Consider the following 16,335-nt stretch of genomic DNA (forward strand, 5'->3'; position numbering starts at 1 on the left):
GCGACACACATTATAAAATACGCGAGGTGAACAGGTTTTCCCGCCTCAGCCTATTTGCAAAGTTTCCACCTTTTGCATTTGACCTAGAATGGCACTACTCTGAGTGCACAGGTGGACACAAATGGGTCAGCATAAGACCCTTAAGTTCATCTGCCGAGGTCCAAGTTATACAGTGGTACCTCTGGTTATGTACTTAATTCGTTCCGGAAGTCCGTTCTTAACCTGAAACTGTTCTTAACCTGAAGCACCACTTTAGCTAATGGGGCCTCCTGCTGCTGCCACGCCGCCGGAGCACGATTTATGTTCTCATCCTGAAACAAAGTTCTTAACCCGAGGTACTATTTCTGGGTTAGCGGAGTGTGTAACCTGAAGCGTATGTAACCCGAGGTACCACTGTAAATGCCAAGTCGGTCCCGTTAATAACAGATGTGGCATTTAACAACACCAGAGCAGGGGGGCAGCTGACCAGCACTTCCAGATTCTGAAATACACTGGGTGAAGGAGAGGGAGCAAGAACTTTGATATAACCATCTCCCTGCCTCCACCAGTTCCACATCCCCCCTTACCTACTCTCATGGGGCTCCTAAAACACAGAACACAGGAAGAGGCTGGTGCCAGGGGATATCCAACTAGGAGACACAATGAGAGAAATCAGATGTGACTCACACCCCTTGAGTCAGCCACATCGAATGGACTTCACATATTGTGCTAGTAAATTAGTTATAATCTCTTTCATAGTGTTGTGACTTTTCCAACCCATTTTTATTCTTCCGTGCCTTATTTTAATTTGTAAATGGCTGAAGCAATATGGAACATTCTAGTGGCTTAACATAAAAAGCATGCATGGGCATTCCTGTCCATATGCTGCTGAACACTCTTTTCATGAGTGCAAGTAGCACATAAGAGTTAAAAAAAAGTGTTTTATTTAAAGTCATGAGCCTTATTTCCAGGAAGATAAAAATCTTAGTTTAGTCCTGTGTCTCCATGGGGGCTACAGAAATAAGAAATTCCAAACCACGAAATCATCCCCTAATGTCTCTTTCAAAAGTAAGTTCATGGCAAAAGAAATCTGAATAATATATAAACTGCACAGCATCAAATATGTAAAATCATAAAGCTTCATTTAGTGCTCTCTCCAAGCTAATTTAGCACAGTTTAGCACAAAAACTGTGAACAGCCTCCAGCAATAATTTACTGAGACTAGGTATGAATATAGAATACATATATATTTGCAAAAAGTCCCAAAAGGTGAAACAGCATGTGGGTTTGAGGGATTGCACCAAATTTTGTCTAACGGATCCCACCCCCTAAATTCTCTAGATGAGATCAAACATTCAGCATCCTGTTTCCAAACACAGCCAGTCAGATGCTTCCAGAAGAGAGACATGGAGGCTCTTTCTCCCCCAGCAATGTGTTCACCCTCTTCTGATACTCTGGACTGTGTTTGGATTAGAGGATTAGAGGGTATAACACAGGGTGTAAATGTCTTTTTTTATCCAGGTTTGCTGATGGGCCACAGCACTCCGTCCTGGGAATGTCATGCCAATGTATATTTAAATTGGGGGGGGGGGTGCAGAGTAAGCAGCTGCCCAGAAAGCAAGGCAAAAGAATCCAGCCCAATGAATCATAATAGGAAACCAGGAAATGATTCATGTTGTCCTCATTCTTTAAAAAGTCGGTCTAAATGATGCTGTTCCTCTCATTGGTATAGCTGCTCACATGGTATAGCTGCTCACAAGGTGTTTTGTTGACAGTTTCTATATACAGTGGTACCTTGGTTCTCAAACTTAATCGGTTCCAGAAGTCTGTTCCAAAACCAAAACATTCCAAAACCAAGGCACACTTTCCCATACAAAGTAATGCAAAACGGATTAATCTGCTCCAGACTTTTAAAAACAACCCCTAAAACAGCAATTTAACATTGATTAAACTATCTAACAAGACCATTGATCCATAAAATGAAAGCAATACTCAATCTTCTGTACAGTGGTGCCTCGGGTTACATACGCTTCAGGCTACAGACGCTTCAGGTTACAGACTCTGCTAACCCTGAAATAATGCTTCAGGATGGGAACAGAAATTGTGCTCCGGCAGCGTGGCAGCAGCGGGAGGCCCTATTAGCTAAAGTGGTACTTCAGGTTAAGAATGGACCTCTGGAACAAATTAAGTACTTAACCCGAGGTACCACTGTACAAATAAATAAATAAATAAATAAATAAATAAATATGAATGAATGAATGAATGAATGAATGAATGAATGTATTGTAAATGATAAAAATTAAAATTATTTTATTTTCTTACCTGCACTGATGATAGTCATTGTTTGGTTGGGGGGGGGGGGCTTTTATGCATTTCCAGTCACACAATCAATCAATCAATCAATCAATTGCAAAATAAAAAACAAGCCACAGTCACAAAAATGAAAAAGCCACACAAACAAAAATGCAAACAATAGCAAAAACAAAAGCACCAAATATCACTTCAGAATACTCGAATCAGAAATGGAAAGCTTTAATTACGATGGGGAGGGGACTTAAATTAGTTGTGCAAGGGTAACATGGGATGAAAAAACCTTCATTACTATGCGGGGGACTCAAATGAGCTGTGCAACAGTGAAAATGGAAGCTCAGGAGCATGTTCGGCTTCTGAGGCAAAGTTTGAAAACCAGAACACCTACTTCTGGGTTTGTAGCATTCATGTTCCGAATTGTTTGGGAACTAAGCTGTTTGAAAACCAAGGTACCACTGTATAACACACAACATTCCTTGGGAGAAAGTGATCCTGTTCTCCTGGGTTTCATGATAGAGGCAAGGGAAAGCTGAGCGTAGTCAGAAATGCACTCTGGACCTTAAGAAGGCCAGTCTCAAAAAGCTTAAGGAGCTACTGATTGAGATCTCATGGTCAGATATTCTCAGAGCGAAGAGAATCCAAGGTCGATGTGGGTTTTTAAAAGGAGAAATCTATTCTGCTTGTAATTGAATTTTTTCTGCTTTTCTTTTTTATTAAAGGCATGCAAGCACTACAAGGAATAAAAAATAAAAAATAAATCTGTGAGGTTTGCAGCCTTCGAGTCTTCCAAATTCCTTCTGACATTATTGCATCCTGTGTCATCTGTATATGGACCAGAGAAGAAGGAAGGAAATGTTGGCATCAAACAACTCTTGAGCTCAGTCACAAAAGCAGTGCTCATCTTTTCTGTTTATCCTCTCCATCTGAGATGTTTGCTCTTTCTACAACTTCAGTCCTGGAAGAACGGGCTTGGAAAGAACCTCTAAGCATCTCTTCCTCAGCTCTGAACCCAGATGCTATTAGATTAAAGCACCACTCTTGAGATGTGGCAAACCAGTGTTTTGGGTGAGGAAGGGGAAGACAGTGTCCGGGGTGGCATTATCTGAGTAGCGAAGCAGGAAGGTTTATGCCACTTCTACACTAACTTCTTTCAGCACTTCCCAAACACATTGAAGTTGCACACTTTGAAAGTGAAGTCGCATCACTTGACAATTGACACTTGCAGTGAATGTGTAAACTCTCTTTGCTGAGGACCAAACTAGATAAGATACCAGGTACAAAATTAAGAATGGCTTGAATGGCTTTTTAAAAAGAAAAGAAATTTGCAGGCATAGTGGCCACAATCCGGACTGAGTCCTTTATGGAAGGAGCTTTACTATGGTTCTAGCTGAAATTGGAGGCCCATGTCTGCTATTTGTGTTTGGAAAAGTGCCCATTTGCACCAACAAGTACTTTAATTCCAATGTAAAGAGCTGGCACTTTGCCCCTTGATGCAGGACAAAGATGTTAATGCCTCAGTCTGGATCCAGGCCCCAATGGCTATTATTCACTTTTCTAAAGCTACAAGCACAACTGCCAACTGTGTGCATGGTGTCTCACCTAGTTTTGCCCAAAGAAGCATTGGTCTTTGGCATTCATAGCCCTGAGGTGACAGTGGATAATGTGAAAGCTCTTTCTGGGGACGTTAATGCACAACAGATCATTCACTTATGCATATCAGGACTTGGTATGTGCTCATTAAATGCACATGCAGTCAAGAGCTGAGCATGCAAGAGTAAACTAGTCCCGAATTTGGTTTTAAATTAATGTCAGAATCAAGCATCTTGACATGCTGAGGAATGCACAGCTTCTCCCTTTGCACATTATCCTATTGTAACTGAACTGTGTTTTAACTTCCATCTGCCTTGTAAGAATAATAGAATCACATATTTGGAAGGTAACCCAAGGGTCATCTAGTCCAATTCCCTGCAATGCAGGCAGTGCCACTTAAATATGCCTTTTTTGTAAATCTAAACACCAAGGTTTGTTCAATGAGTATTATATGCATTATGCACTATCCATTCTGTATGTCAGATTCTCCCACAAAATATTTCAATGGATCACGTAACTCTTCCAGTGTTTGAATTAAAACAACCAAAGTGAAAATGACACCCCAAACTCATAGGAGCTCTTTTAAATGTGTCCTACCAAAGAATTGCAAAAAACCTTTGAAGAACCTTTCACGCAAGGCTGGGGAGGGATATTGCCTCCAAAAGCAGGCAAAAGATCACAGGGGCATTAGCATGAAACTGATTTACTAACCATATTTTTCCAATTTGCCTCAGGGCCTGTAAGTGATTGCAAGCTTCCATCCTTCTCAGACTTCTTCTGAAACTATGTGAGCAAACACTCTTTTGCTTTTGTGTTCAAGTGTTTAACAGCCTTCTAAAAAATAATCAGATCATGTTAAATGATATGCACATCTCTAGATATGCACATTTCCCAATTTGCCTTCACTAATATGCTGTTTTCAGGTCAAGTCAGTGCATATTATGTACAGTTGTTCAACATGTCTACGATGATGAACACCATAATTATTTTATTTAGAATGTACACTTTCTATAAAGAAGCTGGATGAACATTATGCACAGTTTGGGCTTACTGTGCACAGTAATGAATAGTTTTGCTAGAAACACCACAGTCATTAACTTGAAAGGAAAAATGGGATTATTAAATTGTGCTTATAATATGTGATTATTACTTCCTTATGTGTGAGCATTGTGAAATAAGGGCTCACTTCATCTTTCTTCTCCCCCTCTTCTACCCCCAAATATAACTGCTCAACTGAAAAAGAAAACGATGTTCAGTGCCAGAACATTGTTGTATATTTAACTAAAACATGCAGTAAAGTAACATTTTGCAGAGGTCTATATTGTTTTGTAACGTCTATAGATCAACTTTCTACGTAATAAGTAGGAAAAACATGACTTTCTGTTTCATGACAGTTTTCCCCAATGCATTTGATCGCCTCTTGTCTTAGCAAACTATAGAAACAAAGTCTGACATCTGGTGTTGTCGGTCCACCAGCGTAATGGACACCAGTCTTCCTTTTCTTCTGCTGCCCCGTGTGAGCCCAAAATTGCTCAGGAGAGTTAGGGAGACTCTCTGGAGCAGACTTGTGGAGAGGCAGGGGCCGGCAGGAGAAGAAGAAGAAGAAGAAGAGGAGGAGGAGGAGGAGTTTGGATTTGATATCCCGCTTTATCACTACCCTAAGGAGTCTCAAAGTGGTTGACATTCTCCTTTTCCTTCCTCCCCCACAACAAACACTCTGTGACGTGCGTGGGGCTGAGAAACTTCAGAGAAGTGTCACTAGCCCAAGGTCACCCAGTAGCTGCATGTGGAGGAGCAGAGACGCGAACCCGGTTCCCCAGATTACGAGACTGCTGCTCTTAACCACAACACCACACTGGCTCTCAAATAAGCAGAGAATGGGAAGGCGGTCTGTGTGATCCATATTCTTTCTTCCATCATGGAATCCAAGGCAGTCCATGTGCAGGTGGTTTGCAGCCGCTGCTCCTACAGGCCCTCTCCAGTCCCAGACCTACTTAGCTTCAGCAAGGTGATGGCCTCATTCAGGCAAAAAACTCTCTCTTTGTGTGTGTGTGTGTAAACTCCAGGCACTACAAAGTAGCATTTATCTAGAGCTGAACTTATTTTAGAAAAATCCTGTATCAAGGGCACTGTAAAAGTGCAAATGATGTACATTAAGGAAAGGATATCTGGTACAAAATAAAATGAAGTGGAATAAATTCGAATGAATTTGTCAAACTATTAAAAGTCATTGATAGCCAATCCATCAGTATATCTACCCCAATCTGATTTTGAAATGCAGTGCACTTGTACCTTGGATCACAAACGCTTTGTGATTCAAACGTTTTGGCTCCTGAACGCCGCAAACTGTTCCGGTTTACAAACGTTATTTGGAACCCAAAAGTCCAATGCGGCAGCCAATCTAAAGCTGCACCTTGGTTTATGAACGTTTTGGAAGTCAAACAGACTTCCAGAACAGATTCTGTTTGACTTCCAAGGTACCACTGTAGTATTATTTTGGAAGGTGTGTGTTTGTGCATAATGGGGAATGTGTGTAAATTCCATCAGAACAGCTGCTTACACTTTGTTGTGTATTCCTGTTAACCTGATATGCAATAGCAAATGTAACAGACAGTTCCAAAACACAACAGAGATGCACATTTCTGCACATCAGTGGTAGTTACTTTAACCGATTCCATGGCAAGAGACAAGACAGGTCGTTCTGCTTCAACAGTCTTTAAAATTAGAGACTAGGTGAACAGTTTCCAGAGCAAAGTGACAGTATCAAAAATCAAATAAGTAACCAAAGCAGCTGAGATTAGAAGACAGTGAAAATCAGTGTTGGTCCAAGACATTTTGGGTCATGAGCGAACCACAAAATGGCACTCCCCACACCTTGCCAGGGAAGAAGGGTTGAGTGAAGATCTACATCAGGGATAAGAGAGTAGAGATCTCCCTTAGGAACAAGGGTGGGGCGGGACCAGCAGTGCCTCCTATTTGCCAGGAGGCCACTGCAGAGACTGCATCAGGGGTGGGGTTGCTGAGGAGGCACAGATCCAGCCTCCAAGAAGCACAGCAGCCTGTTGCTGCAGTAGCAGTGGGCAATGCATTCATTGGAGACTGGGTCTACTGCCCCTGTAGATCCTGCCGCCTGAAGCAGTTGCTTCAGCTTGACTCATGAGTGGGCTGGCCCTAGTGAAAATGATACTCCACATGATTTAAGGAGGGGCAGAAAATAACATCAATATCTATTTGGCAGGGGGAAGAAACCAAGAATTAAATTTAAATTGTTAACTGATACTAGAGAAAGAGGGAGCTTCGCCTTGCCAGTCTTGAAGTTATAGCATGAAGCATCCTGCCTCTGTTGGTTGAAGGAATGGATATTGTTAGAAAATACAGATTTGTTGGACTTAGAAGGATTTAATCATAGGTTTGGTTGGCACGCATATTTATGGTATGACAAAACAAAAGTGCATAAACGATTTGGAAGCTACATATTCAGAAGATCTCTATATCAAATATGGGATAGCTTTAAAAACCTATTAGAATGTAAAACACCATGGTGGTTGTCACCTTTGGAAGCAATAAATGTAAAGAAGATAAATATGAGTAAAAATTGGGCCACAGATGAAAAGTTAGTAAGAGAAGTAGGAAATCATTGGAAAATTAAACCTTGTAAAAGAATATGTAAATGACTGGATGCACTATTGCCATATTAATGAAATGTTTAAAGAAAAATGGATTTGGTTATACCAAGTCAAAATTTGAAATGTAAATATTAAATAACAAATTTAAAACATTGTCAAAAATGTATAAATTGCTGTTGGAATGGCATTTGAAAGATGAAAAGGTTAAGTCGGTTATGATACATTGGGCCAAAGACTTTGGTTATAATATACAGCTAAAAGACTCGGAGAAATTATGGAAAGAAGGAACAAAATTTACTGCATGCAATGCTTTTGGGGGAAAATGTAATGAAAACGATGTATAGATGGTATATTACACCAGTGAAATTAGCTAAAATGTATAAAGTAAGTAATAAATGTTGGAAATGTAAGGAAAAGGAAGGCACTTTTTATCATCTGTGGTGGGAATGTAAGAAAGTGAAAGGCTTCTGGGAAATTATTTATAATGAGATGAAAGAGTTGTTGAAATATGCACTTATTTTTTAAAAAGAAGCATTTTTACTTGGTATTGTAGGCACTGACATTAAAAGACAAGATAAAAAACTGTTTTTATATGTGACAACTGCAGCAAGAGTATTATTGGCACAGAAATGGAAGCAGGAAGAAGTACTGACAAAAAAGGAATGGCAGATGAAATTGATGGACTACGCAGAATTGGATAAGATGACAAGGAGAATTGGAAACCAGTGGGACCAGAAATTCTTGAAAGACTGGAGTAAATTATGAGTTATCTGAAAGCCAATTGTAACCAACTGACCATGCTTGTAGGACTACAAGAAGTTTTGTAAGGAGAACTATATGAAATATTGCAGAAAAGGTTTGCGTGTGTAGGTCCCCAGGCCGCCCCTCAAATAACTTCACACATAACACGTAATTTAGTTTTGGTTTTTGGGCACTATTTTGGCCACAACTTTATTAAAATACAAAATCAGTGAGTGGTTGTTTAGACATTGGTTATGACTATCTGTCCCCCCGCCTGGGACAGAACTGACATCCCGAGGTCCGATCGGTAGCCAGTAGAAGAGAAAGTCAAACTGGGGGTCATTTGAGCTAAGCGTCGGACCCACGCCGCTCACCCCAGCAGCTCCCCGAAAGCTTGCCGGCCCAGATCCTATGACAAGGATTCCCATGACAGGGATTGGGCGGCCCTGGTCCCATGACAGGGATTGGACGAAATCATGGCAAGCCCCAGGATTCCTTTAACGGAATTCCCTTCATCGCAATGGGAGGGGCAGGCCCAGCCTGACCCCTCCACCACCAGCATATTATAACCAATGCCTAACCGCCACACGAGCTCTAACGCTCGCCGCCAACCACTCACAAACCCAACCATGAACCCAATTTAGTAGCCACCACATCCAGCCAAACATCATTCCCCAAATCGGAGAGGTGCACTCCATCTGCCCGGTAAAGGGCCTCAGCCTTAAAATTAATGTCTGGGTGCAAAATACCAAACCACCCAGCTCCAATACCTTCACACAAACAGCAGAGTTAATGCACTTCCTGGCCCTTTCAGCGGCCTCCGGGCGGGAAACACCGCACCAGGTTTGCCTCTGCAACAGGTGAGACCAAATTATTCTCACTGAAGGTAATAAGGCTGCCAATGCCTCCAAATCCCTTTTGGATTGAGGTGTGCAAAGCAAGGCAATCAATAGTTGCCACATCATTTTTTCCCAGCTGCACCACTATGACCATAGGGTGGGGAGGTCCGAGAGCAGCCGGCGACCAATCAGCGGCATAAACTCTCCCCATGACATTCCACGTCTGGAAAACCATGACACTTGCACCTGCTGTGGGAGGCCGAGACACGCTCCCTTTGCAGACTGCCTCGCTCTGCTGCCAGCCCAATGAACGATGCTGTGTCCCACTATCCAGACGCGGACCAGCGTGAGATCTGCAAGGGTTGAAACAAACAAGCAAAAGTACCAAACTCAGCATTTTGTTTCGCACTTAACCCTTGAAAGCATACGATTTCCATCTCCCCAAATCCTTGATCCTGGCGGCTGAGAAGCCCCAATGGGCCGCCATAGTCGCTGCACCTATGCGAAAGGAATGAGGGGCGAAACCAGAGGCTGAGATCCCACAAGCAGAGATGGCCATACGCATGACTTTTGTGAACTGGTGTCTCGCCAAAGGGTGACCATTATCATGCATGAGTAGGGGGCCGTCCCCAGGAGGCTCAAGGCCAAGTACTTCCTTACATCCTTGACTGGGCATGGGCCCACCTCCCCAGTCGCTGGGAGGCGGACAACTTCCCCCCGAAGGAGCAACCCACGAGAACCAGCAACTTCTAGGATCGAGCCAGCCCCCAGGGGAACGAAAAGCCAAATGTTTCTGGTATCCAATAACAGGGCAAGGGCCCACCTTACCTGTGACTGGAAGCCTGATGATGGCAACCCAGCCCACTAGGTCTGACTTAGAGCTCCAGACACTTATGACAAGCTCCAAAGCAGATGAGGAAAAATCCAGAGGCAATAAGCCTCCAAACTCTCAGCCCTGTGCTGGCTCCAACACAATTTCCCCAACCCTCAGTACACCAAAATTACAATGGAATACTGAAAGAAGTCTCGTCTAGATCTAGAACCAGGAGAGAAGTCTTAACTTGTTGCGGATACTGCATAGGTCAAGATTGACCGGCTTCCTGCCTGCAGTCCTGTGAAGGCTGGAGCCTTTTACAACCATCCGAGACCCTGAGCACGACACACTTTTAGAAGGGTCTCTGAAAAATTAAAGCTTTACTCTGGCAGACATTGCAGCAGACTGAATTCTGATAGTTTTAACAGTGCAGCCAATCTGCAGCAGGTAGTCCAATTACTGCAGGTCCTGCTCAGAGGATGGAGGCAAGTTCCTCTGAATGGCCGAGGACTCCCAGCTAAACGCTAAGAAATCAGTCCAGGCCTGAAAGCAGAAGGGGAAATGTAAGCTACTACTCCTCTTAATTATCAATTGTTGCCAAAGCGCCACAGGAGCTCCAGAAAATCCGGCTATAGCTGGGCGTCCAGAGGCCAGGATCTGAAGCTCTCCAACTGAAAACGGGATAGAGTGACAGCATAAAACATTAGATGATCCCGTAATAAAACGAGCAGAAACGCAATATTAAACCTTAAGCAGTGCAGCTGGAAAGAACTTAAAAGGGGGACGGAGACTCTGCCAAAGCATGAGGACCATTTTGCCAGGACCCTCACACTGCCTGGTTATCAGACCAAGACAGACCCGACGGTCCCTGTACTCCTCAGTCCAGATGTGCGCTGACACTACAATGGGGAAAAACTCAAGAAAAGTTAGGTCACATGTGATTGCCTTGCCCTACCAGGCTCAAGGCCACTGTACAGGATGATGAAGGGACCCTGGGCCATGAGACCCCACCTGGCCAAGGAGGAATGGAAGGGGCAGCCTGGAACAGCCACCCTGCATTCCATATTTTATTTTTTTAAACTGACCTAGCAATGATAGAATCTGACAAAGCAACATTTGCTATCAGAGGAAGTATTACAAGAATAACGTCCTTCATGGCAAACAGCTTTTCCACAGGCAAGCAGAGGTATGAGCAACGGTATCCAGCTAGCCCCCAAATACGTTAAAAGGGGCAGTAGGAGCCACTGTCCTATCCACTGGGAACACCCAGCTCCTCAGGGAATAAAAGGGGCGTACAGTAAGCCTTAGCAGAAGCTGGTGTCACATGAACCAGCCAGTAAAATAATCCACATAACGATACCCCCAGTTAAACGAGTATTGACTCACAATGTTCAATCCAGAAAGACGCTAAAGGACTCAAGTGCTGCACAGCCTATAGCGCAACCCATTGGCATCGCCTTATAAATGTAAGGACCATCCAATTAAGCCCAACTACTTATAATCTTGAGGGTGAACCGGCAGCAGCCTGACAGCCAATTCAATATCGCATAATGCCAACAAGGCCCTCTTCCAATATGTTGGTAAGCTCAACTGCCTGATCCAAAGATGCAAATTTTGCAGAATAATTCCAGAGAGTCATTCACTGATAAATTATATGGGGGATTATATGGGGCTTTCCTAGGGACGATCCCCAAAGGGATAAATGAAAATAGGAATCGCAGGAGAATCAAGGGGATACCACCATACGTCCAATGAAAGCTGCTTCCTAACCTTCTTACTTGCTAACACAGGTAGCTCTCTGACTGGCTTTGAGTTGCTGTATTCTGAGCCATTGGCTGAAGAGCCAGCGGAATCCCAAACCATGGGAAAACCCTTCCCACAAGTGCAAAACCACTGACCTATCTAGATAACCATTTGGCCAGGCTTTCAAGGAAGATATTTTTATGGAAATATGGGCGAGAGGTATTGAGTTATTGCTTGCTAGCCCCCAGCCCCCACATTGGGCAAAATGCCCTGCCTAGTGTTGCCACCATGATGTGTAAATTTACAGGGCCAACGCTGGCCAGAAACCCTAAAAAGTCCCAACCAAGCTGCTGCCAGGCCAGCTTCCTGCATACCAGCTTAAGATTCTATAGCTCAGGGGATTTCCATTTGAAATGTGGAGCTGCGCAAGTGGTCCACATGTCCCCGTCCCTGCGATCCTAGCAAGCTGAGGGGATGATGGCAGCCCTGCATCTAACATTCCCATAGTGAATAGCAACTTAAAGAATAGTGGGGTGGAGGGGACCCTGAGGATCATCTAGTCCACTCCCCCACAATATTAATAATAATAATAATAATAATAATAATAATAATAATAATAATAATAATCATCTATTTGTACCCCATCCATCTGGCTGGGCTTCCCCAGCCACTCTGGGCAGCTTCCAACAAAAGATTAAAATACAGTAATGCAGCAAACATTAAAGGCTTCCCTAAACAGGGCTGCCTTAGATGTCTTCTAAAAAGTCTCGTAGTAGACATCTGGTGGGAGGGTGTACCACAGGGCAGGTGCCACTTCCGAGAAGGCCCTCCACCTGGTTCCCTGTAACTTGGCTTCTCACAGAGAGGGAACCACCAGAAAGGCCCTCGGCGCTGGACCTCAGTGTTCAGGTAGAGTGATGAGAGAGCGTGCAGCTGTCCCATACAGGGACCAATCCTGCAACCTAGGCATTACCGGCACCATACGCTGACCAGCTGAGCTATCCAGGATGATCCCTAAAGACCTGGAACAGCCTCACCCTGACCCTTGGAGAGGTCCAAGGTGATGTCTGAATCATCATCAGAGCCCAGTGATGATTTACCTGCAAGGAGGTGTAAGCATCATCCCTGCTCCACTTTTTCCTGCCTCTGAAGACGCTTCCTTCTGGAAGAAGGCACCTGGGGCATCAGCAAGTCATCCTCTGCAGGAGAGGCAAGCTCTGGAGGCATCTGCAAAGGCCCTGTCATAGTCTGCAAAAGAAAAAACCTAAACAATGTGAGGGACAGGTGAACCAATGCTTTGTGCACCACATGGGGATACTATTCAGGCCAGAAATGCTGCCAGAGGCCATCAAATTCTAGGGCCAAGCAGGCCAAGCTAGGCCAGACATAAATGTTTCCAATGAGATAACAAACTCGAGGCAGCCCACCACCTGTCCAGGTACCCCTGCTTGCCCTTTAGAGGGAAGCACCTCCTCAAGAAACGCAAAGTTCTTTTTGGGAGCAATATCACAAATGGGCCAAACTACCCAGCAACAGAATAGTCCAAAAGGAGCAGCTTGTTTTGCTTTGTTATAACAATGGCTAAGTGGGGGATATGAAGCCTGTCTCCCAGGTCCTAGTCCTGTACTCTAGCCACTAAGCCACAATGGCTTGTCTCAAAAATGGCAGTCGCCACTATCAGGGAAAAACAAACTTGAAGAAAATAAACTTGTTCAGAAACAGCATAGTTAAAGAGCATACAAAGAGTGCTCATTGGAGGCACAGAGAGCCTCTGGCTCCACTCTGTCTGCCTAAGATATACATTAGCAACAAGTGAGCCTGCAAACAAACAGATAAATACTTATAGAGAAAATGAGTCACATGTCACATAGACTTTAACAATTTACTGTACTGCTAACTGTAGCAAGCTTAGGCTTGAAAGATATGTGCAGGCTGAGCAGGCCGTGAAGGCCTCCCTGCTTCTGCTCCCTGACTTTTATTGTCTCATTGCAAAATTAAAGGAACTCAATATAGTGCTCCCACCCAAGGCTAAATTAAAACTCAGCCAACAGCTCTGCATGCACCCAAAATAAAGCCAACCTTTGGGGATACTATAAACGAAGTGATTCCAGCTAAGCTGGGAACAGCCCTGACTAGCCCCACAATTAAACAGGTGAAAATGGGGAAAACCTTTTTGCAAAAGAAAGCCCCTAATGGGGGCTCTCTCCCTATGGGAAAGGCAAGCCCAGGAGGATTATGCACAGGCAGTGCCCACAGATACAGGGAGAATCTTCCCAAAGGGCAGGGTAAGGGGTGGGGTGAGAAATGAAACAGGGGAAAAAGGGGGGGGGGATTAAATTAATTAAGGGACTAGAGAGGATTAAATAGAAGGGGGGAAATAAAGAAATGTAACCAGACAATGAGAAGATTGCTCCTGATCCGATGCACTCTGCAAAGAGAAAGAGAAACCAGAGTGCACCAATATTTAAAGACCATGGTCCCACCCACCCAATTTGCAACATACAATTTGCCCCAGCAACCCGGTTATCCAATCACAATGCCAGGCAACAACTATTAACCTGCCTGGCAACAAGAGGTCTGGCCCGGTGGCCCACACCGCAACACGTGCTCTCATTTATTGGAGAACACGCTTTATGAGAATGGATTTTAAGTTATGGATTATTAAAAGTAATAGTTAGGATAGCAAATGTAAGATTAAGAGATGAGGTTTGAAAATTATTAGATGTGGTTGATGCCAAATAGCCAAAATGTTGTAGAAGATGATATGAGATGGCATGTTCTGTTTGGAAAATATATGTAAAAACTAATAAAAATGTATATTAAAAAAAGAAAAAAGAAAATGATACTCCACAAGTTGGAACCTGTAAAGAAAGTTTAGAGGGAGACTTTTCTTATTTGTTATTGTGTCTCCTTTCTTTTAGTCCCTGTGTTTCCACTCCACTCTGAGAGCGAGCTTGCATATGTTTGGTATTCAGGTGATTGCAAGAATATCAAAGGGGTCTCGCGATCATATGAGTGAGTCCTGGGTCTATGCACATATGCAGCCATGATTTGCTTTTCAGTTACTTTTTTTTAAAAAAAGGCTGCAGTCTCGCAACCAATCTTAAAAGAGTTTGTTTTCTAACCTACAGAAGATGTTTCTGGTGATCCTTCATCCACATGCTGTTAAATCCCTGCTTTTCTCATGTGTGCTTTTTAAATGCACATTGGAGGAAGATTAAGAGGGTTAATAAATGAAAACAAAAATAGCTTGTGGACAAAGGAGAAAAAGATAAGTCATTCATATATACATAAACAAGAGTTCTTTCAGATATTTGTACTTTACCTCTCCAAGGTGCCTTCAAACAGAACATAAAAAATCATGCAATTAAAAAGCCCTCACAAATAGAGCCCTGATCAATAAATACCAAATAAGCAAGAGCAGAAGCAGGTCCACAGCAGCTGTGGGCCTTCCGAAAAGGTCAGTTTTGCAGCCTTTCTGAAAAGTCACAAGAGCAAATTAGCTTCAAGTCTCATCAGGGAGGGAATTCCACTTTGGGGGACAATTCTGGTAAAGAGCCGGCATGGTTGGCATGGCGGTGCGGGCAGAAAGCGTTGCTGACCTGTCTTTGCAACACTGATGTCACTGCTGGCTCCTGAGAGGGGAGGTGGGAGGTGTGGGGAGCTCAAGCAATCCAGTATTCCAGTTACCACAGACCTCCTCAGGCCTCAACACACACACACACACCCCATATTGCCACCACCAAAAGCTACTGGCACTGCTCATTCCTAGATATGCCCTCAGCTCACATGGTGCAAGTACAGACAGAAGGGTGAGCCTTGTACAATGGGATTACATCTTACGTGCATTTAACTTACACAAATTCAGTTATGCACACTCAACATCTGCAAAAAGCACTGAACAAACCTTTTGTTTTCTTTGTTCCTGCTTCCCTTTCCTGGGATCCCATCCTCCGGTTTAAGGATGTGTCAGAGCCTGGAAACCTGTCACAGTGGGGCAGAGGCACAGCAGAGTCGAGGGAGAGATTGGGGCAACAAGAATTAATCTGAGCATGTGTAGTTCATGACATATGGGTCAGATTACGGCCACTTGAGCTCATCAGACAAAATTCCATTTTATCAGGCAAAGAAGTCAACATCTAAGCGTGGAAGTGCAGCACCAAACCTAATTCAATGTGAATTATTTTCTGCATAAAGAACACCTTTAGTCAATAAACTATTCATAATAAAATAGAGGCTTCAAAACAACAGCACTCAAACTATTTAAGTTTCTTTTTTTCATTCTCCACATGTTCCCTATTTTATAGATTGACTCAAGACTTATTTTCTTATTGTGCTATTTCCATCACACATCACATGCTGAATGGAAATTGGACTTGGCTGCTTTTGTTTGTTGTGACTTGTAATTAATTTTAGTTTAGTTTTAGCTTTTTAATATATGAAAGTATACATATGATATGTATGCTTCCAGAAAATTATGTAAAGCCTCATTTGAAATGCATCTCTTCACAGCACAAAGGAGCACGGTAAGATGGGTTTTAGTTAGAGATATTGGCTTCCCAGGTGTTGGCCACTTACAGGTCAGATTAATACATCAAAAACACTAATCAATAATATATGACACTGTGATGAAAATAAGTTTTGAATCTGTGGTTTCTGTAACATGCCCTTTCATCTTGAACAGAGTATGGTG

At 43.2% G+C, this 16,335-nt stretch overlaps 2 long non-coding RNA genes across 2 annotated transcripts in view; one reads left to right on the forward strand and one right to left on the reverse strand.

Annotated features, from left to right (window-relative positions):
• The window catches only part of LOC309367750, a 214,206-nt gene that overhangs the window by 31,924 nt on the left and 165,947 nt on the right, over positions 1 to 16,335 (forward strand). The gene's annotated exons all lie outside the window — the stretch shown is intronic.
• LOC309367757 lies at positions 8,419 to 12,951 on the reverse strand. Its single transcript, XR_014167326.1, has 2 exons — positions 12,743 to 12,951; positions 8,419 to 9,438 (listed from the first exon to the last, which is right to left on the reverse strand). It is a non-coding gene; the product is annotated as an uncharacterized lncRNA (long non-coding RNA).

The sequence above is a fragment of the Podarcis melisellensis genome (assembly GCF_964234715.1).
Source record: "Podarcis melisellensis genome assembly, chromosome: 4".
Classification (NCBI taxonomy): Eukaryota; Metazoa; Chordata; class Lepidosauria; order Squamata; family Lacertidae; genus Podarcis; species Podarcis melisellensis.